At 34.2% G+C, this 13,630-nt stretch overlaps 1 pseudogene; it reads left to right on the forward strand.

Moving 5' to 3' along the window:
• The first annotated feature begins 571 nt into the window (after positions 1-571).
• On the forward strand, positions 572-11,357 carry LOC101288945 (chromobox protein homolog 1-like; annotated as a pseudogene).
• Positions 11,358-13,630: the final 2,273 nt, after the last annotated feature.

The raw sequence follows: 13,630 nt of genomic DNA on the forward strand, positions 1-13,630 counted from the left end.
AGTTAGATTAGCTTTTGTGGAGCTGACTTAAAGAAATGGACCGATTATAAAAAGATTTAGGAGATAAAAATCAAATGGCTGCAGTAAATAAATTGGAAGCAGACAAAGGTAGATGTGAGGTGATCAGTTCAGAAGTCAATGCAATGGTCCAGGCAAGAAAAATGATAATTTGATCTCAAGTTATGCCAAATAGGTGGAAAGAAGTAGATGGATTTAAGAAATATTTAGAGGTAAAATGACCTTTAGAGAAAATTGGTTTTTAGGGTCATAAAACAAACAGAGGGGAAAGGAAAGGAACTAGGTCTGTCCAAAGGAAAAACAGATTTCAAAAATACACTAGATATAGTTCATTTTACATGGTCAACCTAACAATAATTTCCAGTGGATTTAAAAGATAAATAATTGCCACACTTATCCATCTTTATATGACTGACTTCCACATCTTTATTGGAAAAAAAAAAAGAATGTGGAAGCCACCAATTCAATTGAGATTCCTTATGAATGTTAAGTCCCATTGTGCTGTTTTTTCAAGCTCTTTTAAGGTAGATAGAATCTTAATGTGACCGTTATCATGTATGTTCCTGGTTCATCAGATGAAAATCAACCCTGTTTCCTTGTCCTGGGTATACGGAAAGACTACAGTTTGCAGCCTTTGTTCTTCTTGGTCAGGGCCATGTCATTCAGGACTGGCTGGTGGAACGTGGGTAAAATTATGCACCTCTCATAAAACATCCTAAGCCAACCTCTACACACTCTTTTCATTTACCTGTTGGCCAGTTGATGCAGAAGATACCTGGGACTTACGTAAGGATGAGAGACCCACAAAATTAAGTAGGCTGGGTCCCTGTTTAACTACAGAATAGGATTTTTCAGTAGAGCCTCCAAACTCACAGGGGACTGTGATAAATAAATCACATTAACTTGAGCCACTGAAACTTTGGGAGTGTTTAATATAGACACTGACGAACATAATATACAATGCTACCTTTTTTGTTTTATTTATTTAACAACAACAACAAATATATATGCCAAGGAATTCTACTAAGCACTTTGTGAATATTCAATCATTAACCTTATGAAATCAGTAATATTATTTCCATTATACAAGAGAGGAAACAAAACACAAGTTCACACAGCTAGTAAGTAGCAGAGCCAATAATCACGTTCGACACTCTGACTCTGACTACAGAGTTTCTGCTGTTAGTTTCACACTGTACTACCTGAATTTAAATGAGTGTTCTTTTAAAAAAAATACTCACTTATGGGAGCTACACTTTGTGGTTTTCCATACCCTTGAGTATTTTAGGAGTTTCATATCAAGGCTAATTTATTGAGAGACCAGAAAATCCATTTGGCCTAAGTCTCATATTCAAGAAGAACCTCAAATGTAATGTGGTTACATTTAAGTCATTGTATTTTGTATGTTTATGTTTAACTACATGTTAGTTAAATATAAAATATTAAAATTTTTGTAACTTTGTTTTCACACTTCATTTTCTTTCAAATTACCAGGGACCACTAATAATTGGAAGTGGTCCAGGCAGGCTCTTAGTCTCTAAGGGCCCTGTTTGGCACACTCACTGATAAGTATCTAAAAAAGATTAATTTTATATTCTCTGGAGTTCTAAGTGAACTCAGCACAAGATCTCATTGAGTATGGAAAAGGTCGCAGAACCTTAAGAGTTATGGGAACATTCCATGGCACCACCAGGTAAGCCTCCAATGCAGCTGCAGTAGGCAAAGATAAATGGCACAAAGGGGCTGAAAAAAGGTAATCCCTTGTCTTGAAATAAACTTCAAAAACTTTTAATTTTCATCTAATTCTGGGAGAAAAAACATGGTTCAGTCTTTTCTATATTCCATAAGAAATTGTTATGCCACATCTAATTAGAAGTTATGTTATTGGCAAGGGAATTATTTGACTAAGGCACCTGTGCCACCTCTGACTCACTTTGAAAAGAGTCATGGGATCTGTAACGCTTACTTGGCTCTACTGAAAAAAAAGGAAAGCTCTGTAGCTAATGAAATGTCAAAAATGTAACATCTCTAAGGGTTTGGCTCATCCCTTCAGAGTGCACCAGAGAGTCAGCACCAGGCTTAAACTTAAGTCCCTACACAAGCTGAGAGCTTTGAGTTGTGAAGAATATTTGGGTTTCTTTCTCTATTTTTCTGTAAGTCATTGTTTCCTGCTTTCCTAAACTAAAATTATTTCTCCCTTTAAGGAATAATTGCATTCATGGGACTTAAGATTTAAGTGGCATGATTCATATATATTGTGCTGTCATTTTACCTATTTACATATGTAATATGCATATGTGACTTTTGTCAGATAGCTAATATGGTCCTTAGTGGCACTAGTGAAATTGTATGTGCTTGTGTTTATTTTTGCCTGTCATAATTTATTAACTTTAATTATCTAAATCCCTCTTCCATACACAGAACTAATTCAATTTAAACTCTGTTTATGGTTTTATTGGTCTTCTAAAGAGATCTAATCAGGGAGAATAATCAATTGAGTAAGCATCTTTTGAAAAGATGTCTTGAGTTGTGTAGGGGAAGAAAAAATATTTCCTCTACCCATCTTAGGTTTCAGCTGGGGATCTGTAACAAAAGACAGATTAACAAAAGAAAAGCATTCAATTTTATTTCTTATAAGTTTTATGAGGCCTGGGAGTCTCCCAAAGGATTGGCAAAACCTAAGTGCTATATATGAAGCTGAACAAAGAGAAGCAATTGTGGAAAAGTAAAATATATGTAGAGACGAAAGGAAGATAAAAGTCATTTTAATAATGTATGTACAGAATTCCCTCAGCCTGGACTCCCTGTCTCTGGTAATAAGAATATTTCTTTCCTTCTGGTACAGGGAGGACATATTTCACATGGGAGTTTTATTTCCTGCTCTCAAGAAGAAAAAGGGGGGTCAGAGTGCTTTTCTTGCACCTGCTGCTTTTCAAGTGCCTTTAAATCAAAATAATCTTCATGCCAGAGTGATGTATTTTGGGGTGACATATTCTGCCACCCTTCAGTGGAATAATAAAAGAGATCAAGGAATTGAAGTTGGATGGTCAAGATTTTAGTTCCAGATCATTTTTACTAATATTTGAATGAAATTTTTGAGACTCAATTTCCCCATGTGTTAAACCAAGATAAGAATTACTAGTGAAAGTATTATAATAATGTAAATAAAGTAATAACTTTTGTGGAAACACTTAAAACACTAAAGTTTAATGCAAATGTTAGACTTTTTATTTTTAAAATAAATAATGAAAAGGATAATGTAGACAATCATGGTAAAATGAAAGTCATTATTATTATGAAGCATGTCCCATTTTGGCATTTTTGTAACAAAGCATATTAATTGTATGTGCTCTCACTAAGTAACTATTGAAGGTATATAACAATACAGTAAAGATTTTCAGTGTCTTTTCTAAAATTTCACTCATTAGTCTTTACTAATCTAAGGAAAACATTAAAAGTATAAATGAAGATTGAAGAAAATATGCATGACACTTTAATTTTAAACATTAGAAATTTTAAATAAGAAAGGAAAACGATTTTGTTGAACATTATTTTATTATATGTATCATCCACTTAGAAATGTAAATTCATTATTGAACAAGACAACTTTATATTGGGTGTTAATATTTGGCTCAAAAAACATCTATTAAATAATGAATTTATTTGTTATATATTTCTTTATGACAGAAAAAATTTACTGAATTTCTTTGGTATTCATTATATTTGTATTTTTTCCAAACAGTTTTAGCTCAGTATTCCACACTAATTATCTATTGTAATTCGGATGGAGCATACCTCAAACTAGCATAAAACTCAATGTTTTGGAAAATGTGACCAAAGTATTTTTCTTTTGAAAAAAAATAATTTTTCAAAAGATAAACACTCTGCTATCTATATATGGCCAAGTTTTTTTTTTAAGGAAAAATATAACCTCAAGTAAAGTTAACAGAAGAAAAGAGACCATAATAGTATAATTTAAGTTATTAAGATAGTTAAAAATTTTGAGATTACGCAAACTGCCAAATAACGGCATAAGGGCCTACTACTTTTATATTTTCCTATCCCACTGAGTAATCCAATATGTGTTTTAAAATTTCTATGTCTATGATTTTTTGACACATTTGAAATGTTATTTATGGTATAGTTTAAAAATTGGCATGCATTGTTTATGTTTATTTTGGCTTTCACACTTTTGAATGAGATTTACTGTATTCTTTCCAAAAGAATGCTTTTTAATTTCCTAATGAAAAAGAAATATAATTATTACAAACTTTATTTTTCCAAAAGTTATAACTCATATAATACTACTGAATAACATACTATTTTCATGTAGACAAAATTGATCCTGAAAATACATGCTGCCTTCAGAGTTTCTAAAAAATAGGCATAGAATATTAGTCTGAAAAGATTAACTTTTTAGTGATCAAATATATTTATTTGCTTTTTCTTCTATAAGTACCTTTGGAATTTAGACTCATACATTCAAGTATTAAGTTGTTTTTTTTTCACAGACCTATGGATCATAGTTAACTTTTGAGTGAGTTACATGTAACAATGACTGTGGAGTCAAATAATAATTGGGGGAAATTCTCCAGCAGTTCATAAAATTATATCTGTGTCTTACTTGCAAGCACTGAGGGGTGGCAGGTTAAATAGGTTAAGATCTTTCTAGAGTGGCATCAAAAGTTGTTTAAATTGCAATTACAGTTTATAGTGCAGCTGTTAAAATCCACCAAACCAAACTTCCAAAATGACATTTTCCATTTATCTAAGGAAATTTGCCAAATGTTTAATTTATAGGCATCTCACCTGGGCCCTTTTCCAAACATACACCTTTGAATGAATTATCTCATCTTTAGCTTTTACACATAAAACTGAATGTCTGTAGGTGACCTGTAATGTCAGTGAAGTTAAATCTGCTTCATATTGGTGGTGCTTTCAGACATGTAACTTGCATTTAAATAAGATAAAATAGTTACTAACTCTCCTGAAAAGAGATTTCTTAAAGGATTTCTTTTTTAATGTCTGTTACAGATAAATATTATGAATTCAGTTTCTGAAATCTATGTGTAATATTGGAGGAAAACATGGAAATGGCAACATCAGTGCACTTATCTGACCCTTGTAAATGTCAAGTGACAAATGAAGAAAATACATTAGGGTGTACTTAATAATTTTTGTTTAGCCATATGTATATTAATTATATTTTCAACCTCCTAGAACATTATGTACTTAATTTTTTCATTGAATCAAATAGTTACAATATTAGCCAAACAGGAGAATACTATTTGAAAATCGATTTTGCAATGTATGGCCTGTCTTGCTATCAGAATGGACTAGCTCTAAATTTCGGCAAGCAAATCAGACAAGGGTAAAAAATGTAGGTAACTGAATTAGTCGCTTTTCTTCTGTAGGTCAGGAAAAGGTGATAAATACCTGGAAGAATTCCAAGGCTTCCCCTAAGTAAAATGGCCTTCTCTGTATCATCCTAAATGTTCAAACAGAGCTCTGTTCTCTCACTAGCTGAACTGCCAGAATATTTGAATGATAAAACCTTAAGTATAGAATCTAAAAATAAATAGAACTATCCCAGACTGTAAATCCAAGCTTTTGTAGAACATAACATATAAATGAGAACATTGAGCATTGTGTAGTTTGTAGTCATTAAAAATGAAGACTCAGAGGATCTCAAGTTAAATATAGACCCCACCCCATAGAAGCTGTGAGACCTTGGAAAAACTAATGTATTGAGGCCTGAGTTTCCTCATCTAAAAAATGAGAATGATAATTGTACCTGCCTGTTAAAGTGTTTGGTAGGATAATACCAAATATTGAAGAACATGTGCTCAGCACAGAGCCTGGCAAATTGCAAGTACTCTGTAAATGATACCCATTATTATAGGTAAATTAGAATTAATATAATCAACGAATATTTCATTAGCTCCAAGGTCAAGTGTCTAAAGGTCTAGAAGTTGTTGTCCTTGGAAGAAAGTAAGAGAAATACATATGGGAAATAAGTAAATACGAGGTGGAAGGAAATAGAGAATCATGGTGGAAACTAGACAAGCCAATTGTACTACCTCTAGTGAATTAATTTGCTAGTGTGGGAGATGGGACTCACCCCAGGTCTCTCTGCTCCTGACCTGACCCATACTCTTTACAGCTATGTTATATAGCCTCTCATTAACAAAATTTCAGACATGTATTTGGATATATTGTTGTTGCAGAAATAAGAACATGTATCATTAGACTGAAAAGGAAGTCTCATCTGAGCAACTGAGGAGAAGTTGGGAAAAACCATTTCAGTGGGTCACTCTCTGAGGCAATGAAGCCTTAGTCGTTGAAAGCCTGTTTGAACTTTGCATAACATGAACTTGATTTGTATCCCAGCTCTAAAACCATTCTTGTGTAACATTGTTCTGGGACTTTCACCTCTCTAAATGTTGGTTATCTTTTTTAAAAAAATGAAAATAGTAAGGTAGCTTTTAGTACAGAATAAAATAATTTCTTTAACATTCAGCACAGGGCTTCCCTGGTGGCGCAGTGGTTGAGAGTCCACCTGCCGATGCAGGGGACACGGGTTCGTGCCCTGGTCTCGGAAGATCCCACATGCTGCGGAGCGGCTGGGCCCATGAGCCATGGCCGCTGAGCCTGTGCGTCTGTGCTCCGCAACGGGAGAGGCCACAACAGTGAAAGGCCCGCGTACCGCAAAAAAAAACAAAAAAAACAAAAAAGAAACATTCAGCACAGATTCTAATAAACAATGATGTGGGTATATCATTGTTATTGTTATGTTGTTTAAATAACAAAGGTAGCCCATGACCTGAAAGATGAAACACACATTGTTAAAGATGAAGAACAAAATTAATACCTTTGTGAGCATAGGTGTAATTTCCAGAGACAAATTAAGCTTTGGATATAAAATTAGCAACCAAAGGTCCTGAGTCCTGGGGTCAGATAGGCCAGGATTTCAATTCTAGTCTGCCACTTAAGTACTCTGTGAGCTTGTCCAAGTTAATTACTCTCTTTAAGCTTCAATTTCTACATCTATAAATGATATTGGTAATAGCAATGTGGAGTTATCTGATTCAGTATTGATTTAGATTATATTATAATTGATAACAATCCAGTCTACATGTCCTTAACAGATGTTAAAGTTTAATTCCTTTAGTTTATAAAAACAGATTTATTCCCTATTAGATTATAAAAATGCCAAGTAGTAGTAATTGCTAACTAAAAGTATGTTTCTATGGTAAGCACTTAATATATGTTAGCTATTCTAAAAGCTATACATTGAGAAAGTTGTGCTTCTACTAATTTGATATATGACGACTTAAAATAATTCTGTTATGAAAGTTGTTTTCATGCCAATCAAATAGCTAATAAGTTTATTATTCTTTTTTTGTTGTTTTATTTTAGTCAGTGCAAAGAAAATAAAATCTTGCTTATTTGACTTTTTAAAATCTCAGACCACATTATCTTTTACGAAAGGAAATATATAGAGTACAACTTCAAATACTAGTAGGATTTTAGTACTATATATAGAGGAAAAATACCAAAATTATTATACACTGGAGCACTCTGGTAATATTCCTTCCAGCTTTAGTCAAGACATTGTTTGGTGCTAGAGTACTAAAGGTGATTTATTATAGATATCAATTTTATTTTTGGATATGGCCTTTATTGAAATTTTCTCTAGTATTTCTCCCTTTAGAGAAATTCACAGTCCTCTCAAGAAAGCTGTAAGGAAATTGCTATTTGTCATGTAAAATACTTACATTATTTCATTCTGTTGTCTGTGAAAAAGCTCTGTATACAACCTGAGATTTAACTCTGAATTTTTACAGCAGTAGAAGCCTTAGAAGTGAAATAGAAATGAAAATATAGTATTTCCAATTATAATAGAAAAAAATAAAGATCCAAGCCCAAAACACAGAGGTCTTTTATAGCCACATGCAAATGGACGGGAAAAGAGAAAGAATATATTCAGCCCCCAAACAGAAGATAAGGATAAGGAAGTATTATGGCTTTCAACTCTCATTTGTGTTGCTTCTACCTCAAAGCATCATCACATATCATAAGTTCATGTTCTGCAATCGTAATGATGCAGTTTCAAATATAATGGTAAAGGAAAGTGAGCCATATGAAAAAGCAGCAGGGAATTGTTGTGCCAAAATCTAACTTCTTTTAGAAGAAGGATTTAATAGGAATCTCACTGTGCATGAAAACAAGTTATGCAGATGTAGGTACATTGACATTTCAGTCATTTCAGCTCTTTGTAGCTTGGGCATGGATATGATCTCACATGTGAATTGAGTTTTTAGAGCTTCTTGCGTAGCCACATGTTGGGATATGATTAAACTGAGTCCAAGTACTGAATCAGGCAAACAAAGACTCAAATGCATTTAGACAAGTTTTTACTTATTTCGTCATGTATGTGGTCTAAATATAGGCAGGAAGACTATTATACATGTACCTTTGGCATTGTATTATGAAGTATTTTAAAAGGAGAAACTCAGAGGAAAAGAAAACAGTGTTCACCTTCTTTTTCATTTTTGCTGGGATATGAGTTAAGCTTGGCTCTCACGTCACTTTAATTCAGAACAAACTAGAATGTGTTCTAGGACATTTTTAAATCAACTTTACTGAGATATAATAAATTGCAAGTAAGTTTTTCATTAATGGATATTTGATTTGTTTCTAATTTGAGCTATTTTGTTTACAGCAGCTATGCTCATTCATGAACTTATCTTTGCATTAACAGAAGTTTTTATTATCTTTGGTAAATACTTAAGTGAATGGCTAAAGTTAGGTATATGTTTAAGATTTTAAGGTGCTGCTAAGTAAACTTTTTAAATTATTATACCATTTTACATTGTCATCAACAGGGTATGAGATTTCCAGTTGCTCCAAATCCTCATCAACACTTTGTACTGTCAGACTCTTCACTTTCCTCCATTATCATGGGTGTGTAATGGTACCTCATTGTGCTTTTAATCTGCATTTCTCTGATATCTAGTGATATCTAACATTTTATCAGGTGCTTATTGGACAACTATATATATATATATAAGAATATATATATATATTCTTTTGTGAAGTATCTTAAATATTTTGCACATTTTCAAATGTGGTTGATTGTTTTCTTACTGTTGAGCTACAAGAAGACTTTCTATATTCTAGAAGCAAGTCCTTTGTCAGATTTAGCATTTCAGATATTTTCTCCAGTTCTGTGGCTTGCCTTTTCATTTTCATAATTGTCATTCAAAGAGTAAACATTGTTAATTTGAACAATGTCCAATTTCTCAAACTCTGGGGTCATTTTAAAATAGTTGAAAATCATTTTCCTTAAAGCTGTCTAAATCAGTATATAGGTATTCTGGTTTCTCATTCAAATGTGAGTTTATCCCGCTCTCTTCATCCAGCCATTTTCCACCTTGTTAGCCATCCTTTACCTTACTGAGCCAAGAGAACACAGGCCTCTGTCAGCTGCCAACACTCAAAGGACTCATGAATTCACATACCTCCCATGAAAGCAATAAAGGAAGAGAAAGTAAACATCATATTCCATTTCTTTAGGCTCTTTTCCCATTTGATTAGGCCTCCAAATTTTTGAGTTTGTACAAATAAGCAGAACCAGGATCAGTTTTAAGCAGAACAGGGAGAGGATGTTAAAACCATACAAAGTGTGTTGATCTGAAGCCAGTAAAATTAAGTAAATGCAAAAAAAGCAAGCAAGAATAAATAGTATAATATAGTACAATAAAGAGAAAGAGTATCAAATGTCCACATTTAGGGGGAGAAAAATTTTGCATGGTTTCCCATAACATATCTCAATCTGGAAAGGTATAAATATACATGATAAATTGGATCATGAATTGCATGGTTATAAAATATAGCAAGTAGCAAGAAAGTCCAAGTGGACTAACAAATTAACTGTAAAAAATAATGGAATAATTGTCATACTGGTGATAATATTCTAACTTGATGCAATTAAATGAACTACACAACAAGTATTGGCAGCTACAAATAAAAACTTTAATTTTTTGCAAAATGAAAAAGAAGAAAATTAAAAGAAACAACTGTCATCAAATATTTTAACCTCAAATATGAGGTTAACATCTATAATGACATAGGTGTATTTGCATAAGTATGACCTGACAAAACATACCATAAACATATAATGTAATTAAATACGCAGTAATGATCAAGGAAATTAAAACAAAGCAGTCTTAGAATATAGCTCTTCTTTAAAATAATATATTAAAAATTATGTAGTATACAATGTTTATGAGATGAAGCCAGCACATTTAAACACAGGAGGTAATGTAAATATTTGTAGCTATTTTTGAGAATAGTCTGGCAGTATGTATGAAGGAAAATCATATTTCTATTTTTTGATTTTGAAATTGATTTGAAATAATTTACCTAAAGAACAAAAGGAACTAAAGCTTTTATAAATACACATGTATAATAATTAAACAATCTCTAATGATAAATATCAAAAAACCTAGCAAAAAAAATGAAACAATGGGGGAAGGCCGTTAGCCGGGGCCTGCGGTACGCCACTTCAGTGAGGGGCTCAACCGCGGTCAACCGGCTTGTTGCTTTCCTGGTTGTCACTCCCCCGTGCCGGCCCGACAAAACACGCCAGTAGTGTGACACCAATTCTTCTCGGGCTCATGGACGCTGCCCTGAAAAGCATCACCCTTTATACCAGAAAGCTGGCGGGCACTATGGGGAAAAACAAAATAAGAAGTGGAGGAGGTGCTAGAAGAAGAATATGTGGTGGAAAAAGTTCTCGACTGTTGGGTGGTAAAAGGCAAAGTGGAGTACCTCCTAAAGTGGACGGGGTTCTCAGATGAGGACGACACATGGGAGCCAGAAGAAAACCTGGACTGCCCCGACCTCATTGCCGAATTGCTGCAGTCAGAAAACAACACACGAGACATAAATCAGAGGGAGGCAAGCGCAAAGCTGATCCTGATTTGGAAGATAAGGGGGAGGAGAGCAAACCAAAGAAGAAGAAAGAAGAGTCAGAAAAGCCACTAGGCTTTGCCCAGGGTTTGGAACCGGAGGGGATTATTGGAGCTACAGACTCCAGTGGAGAACTTGTGTTCCTGATGAAATGGAAAAACTCTGATGAGGCTGACCTGGTCCCTGCCAAGGAAGCCAATGTCAAGCGCCCACAGGTTGTCATAACCTTCTATGAGGAAAGGCTGACGTGGCATTCCTACCCCTCAGAGGATGATGACAAAAAAGATGACAAGAATTAACTCCCCTGAGTACCAATCTCTGTCACATCTGAATGTGGGCTTCAAGTGGGGAAAGAAGGAGTTCTACTTGTCTTGACACCATAAAGGTGGCTTGAAAAGATGTCCATTGACATCTTCTGTGCCCTACAGCAGCCCAAGTGCTTTAAAGCTGTTCCTTGCTGTATAGTTTGCACACCCATCCTAGTGGAGGGGAAGGAGGGTCAGTGTTTCAAGGCAACCCATTCTGAACTTTGCTGAGAAAAGCAAAGGGCCTTCTATGAAGGACAAAACTTGCAGAATGGGATGTGGGAGGGCAAAAAATACTGTAGATCTTCAAAGACCATCTCCACAACCCACAGCCTTCTTCCCAATAGTGTTAACTCTGCATTTTTACAGCGTAGCATGTATGTAGTGGTTGGCTATTATTGGTGTATTATTTGGGGTGGGAGGGATGGAGTGGGAAAGAAGGGAGATGGGTTAGGATCAATTTTGTTAAAATTTGGGGCCTGATGGCAGAAATGGTGAAACAAAGGAAAGAACAACTAATGATTCGGTTCTGTGTCCAGAATATTTTATCCTTTCAAAGAATGTCATTGGCAACCTAAATGAGAACTGTGAGAGACTGTTTAAAAGTTGTGAATGCCTGAAACTTAGAAGCCAAGGTGTTCCCTGACTGAGCTTAATGCTGTTCCTGAAAAAGGACCAAGCCAGTTAAGAAGTTACCAAAGCTGCCATTTGGGGGATGGAAACTGTTTGAGGAGGAAGTCTTATTGGAGTGTATACACAGGCAGATCATCCTGTCTTAGAGGTGCTAATTATTGAAATTGACAAGAAGACCCTTTCTTTTCCAATTATGAAGTTATAAATATCAGCTTCTCCACCCAAGCCACTGGCTGAAGTATTTTAGGAAGGGCAGATGGTGGTATAGGAGATGAGAGAGTAGGGAAAGACAAGGGCCGGTGCTCTTCAGGTGGAAAACTCTTGGAGCCTCTGTGTTTTGAACTTTGAAACCATTGGTGGCAGGGTTCAGTCACTGACAGTACAAGTTCACTGAATCATTTCAAGAGTTGAATGATTTCAGAAGCCCTGGTCTCAGGAGAAGATTAAATTTTCATACTGGGGCAGTGGTTCACTTTAAAACAAAACAAATTTTTTTAATCCTAAGAATTAACTAAAACCCAAAACACTGTCTTGAATCATGAGATCCATCATTTCTTGACATCGTCTAGACCTGCATCTAGAACTCCACTGTAAAATCTTTTTAGGCATGTGTTAGATTTCTGTGAAAACTTTTGTTTAAATGTTAAACTTCATACCAACACTGTCAGTTTTTGTCTTAATAAAACTGTAGATTTATTTTTAAAAAATGAAACAATGACTATAGTAATGTTATGACTATTTAAATTTTGAAATGCCAATCTAATAAAAATATTATGTAAGCCTTTCAAATAATAACCATTAAGACTGTATCAGTGGAAAATAACTAATATTACAGAAATTTACTATTTATAAAATGATTTCATTTACTGCATATGACCCTCAAGGAACCATATAGTCAAGGACAATATAGTTTAGTATAATAGTCAAGGGTAATAAAGTATAGTAGTTAAGAGCTTGACCCTCAAAATAGGCAGTATTCAAACCCCAACTTACAAACTTTGTAAACTTGGTCACATTATTCATCCTCTCTGGGATTACTGGCTTTCTAATCTGTAATGAGGATAATAATTAGACCTACCCTGTGGATTTCCTTAAAAGATTTAGATAAAGCATTAATGATATTATAAGAAACTTTTATTATTCCATTGTTCCAATAATAAAACTGGCCTTTGGAAAAACATGTATTATCTAATATAATTTATTAAGTAAGTGTTTGCATCAGAATTTGAATACAGGCATCCAGATAACACAACTGTCACAAGTATGATATGTTATTTTCATCTGTCCATAGTTATATATTTTGCTACCTCAGCAAAAGAATGTAAACTCCTGAGAAAAATTGAGTCAAATACATGTTTTATTTCTTCCAACTTCTCCAGCCCTCAACAGTCTATATTAATGGTGTTCCTTAGGTGAGGAATTCCCTTCACACCAGTTCTAACAAGATGATTGAGACAGTTTAAAGTGTCCCAGTGTGAACTTCTTCAACTTACTTCATTTCTGCCTAAAAATCTCTTTGTTTATTCACCTTCCTTCATTATTTCTTGTAAGAATAAGTCTGTCACCATTTTATTGGTAATTTATTTCTATGATTCAAAACTGAGAACATTATCATTCCTCCAGTCATCTGATAGGCTGTTCCAATTATATGCCTTGTGATATAATTAGGATGGGGGATATAAAATTTCAACTACATA

The sequence above is a fragment of the Orcinus orca genome, chromosome 3 (genome assembly GCF_937001465.1).
Source record: "Orcinus orca chromosome 3, mOrcOrc1.1, whole genome shotgun sequence".
Classification (NCBI taxonomy): domain Eukaryota; kingdom Metazoa; phylum Chordata; class Mammalia; order Artiodactyla; family Delphinidae; genus Orcinus; species Orcinus orca.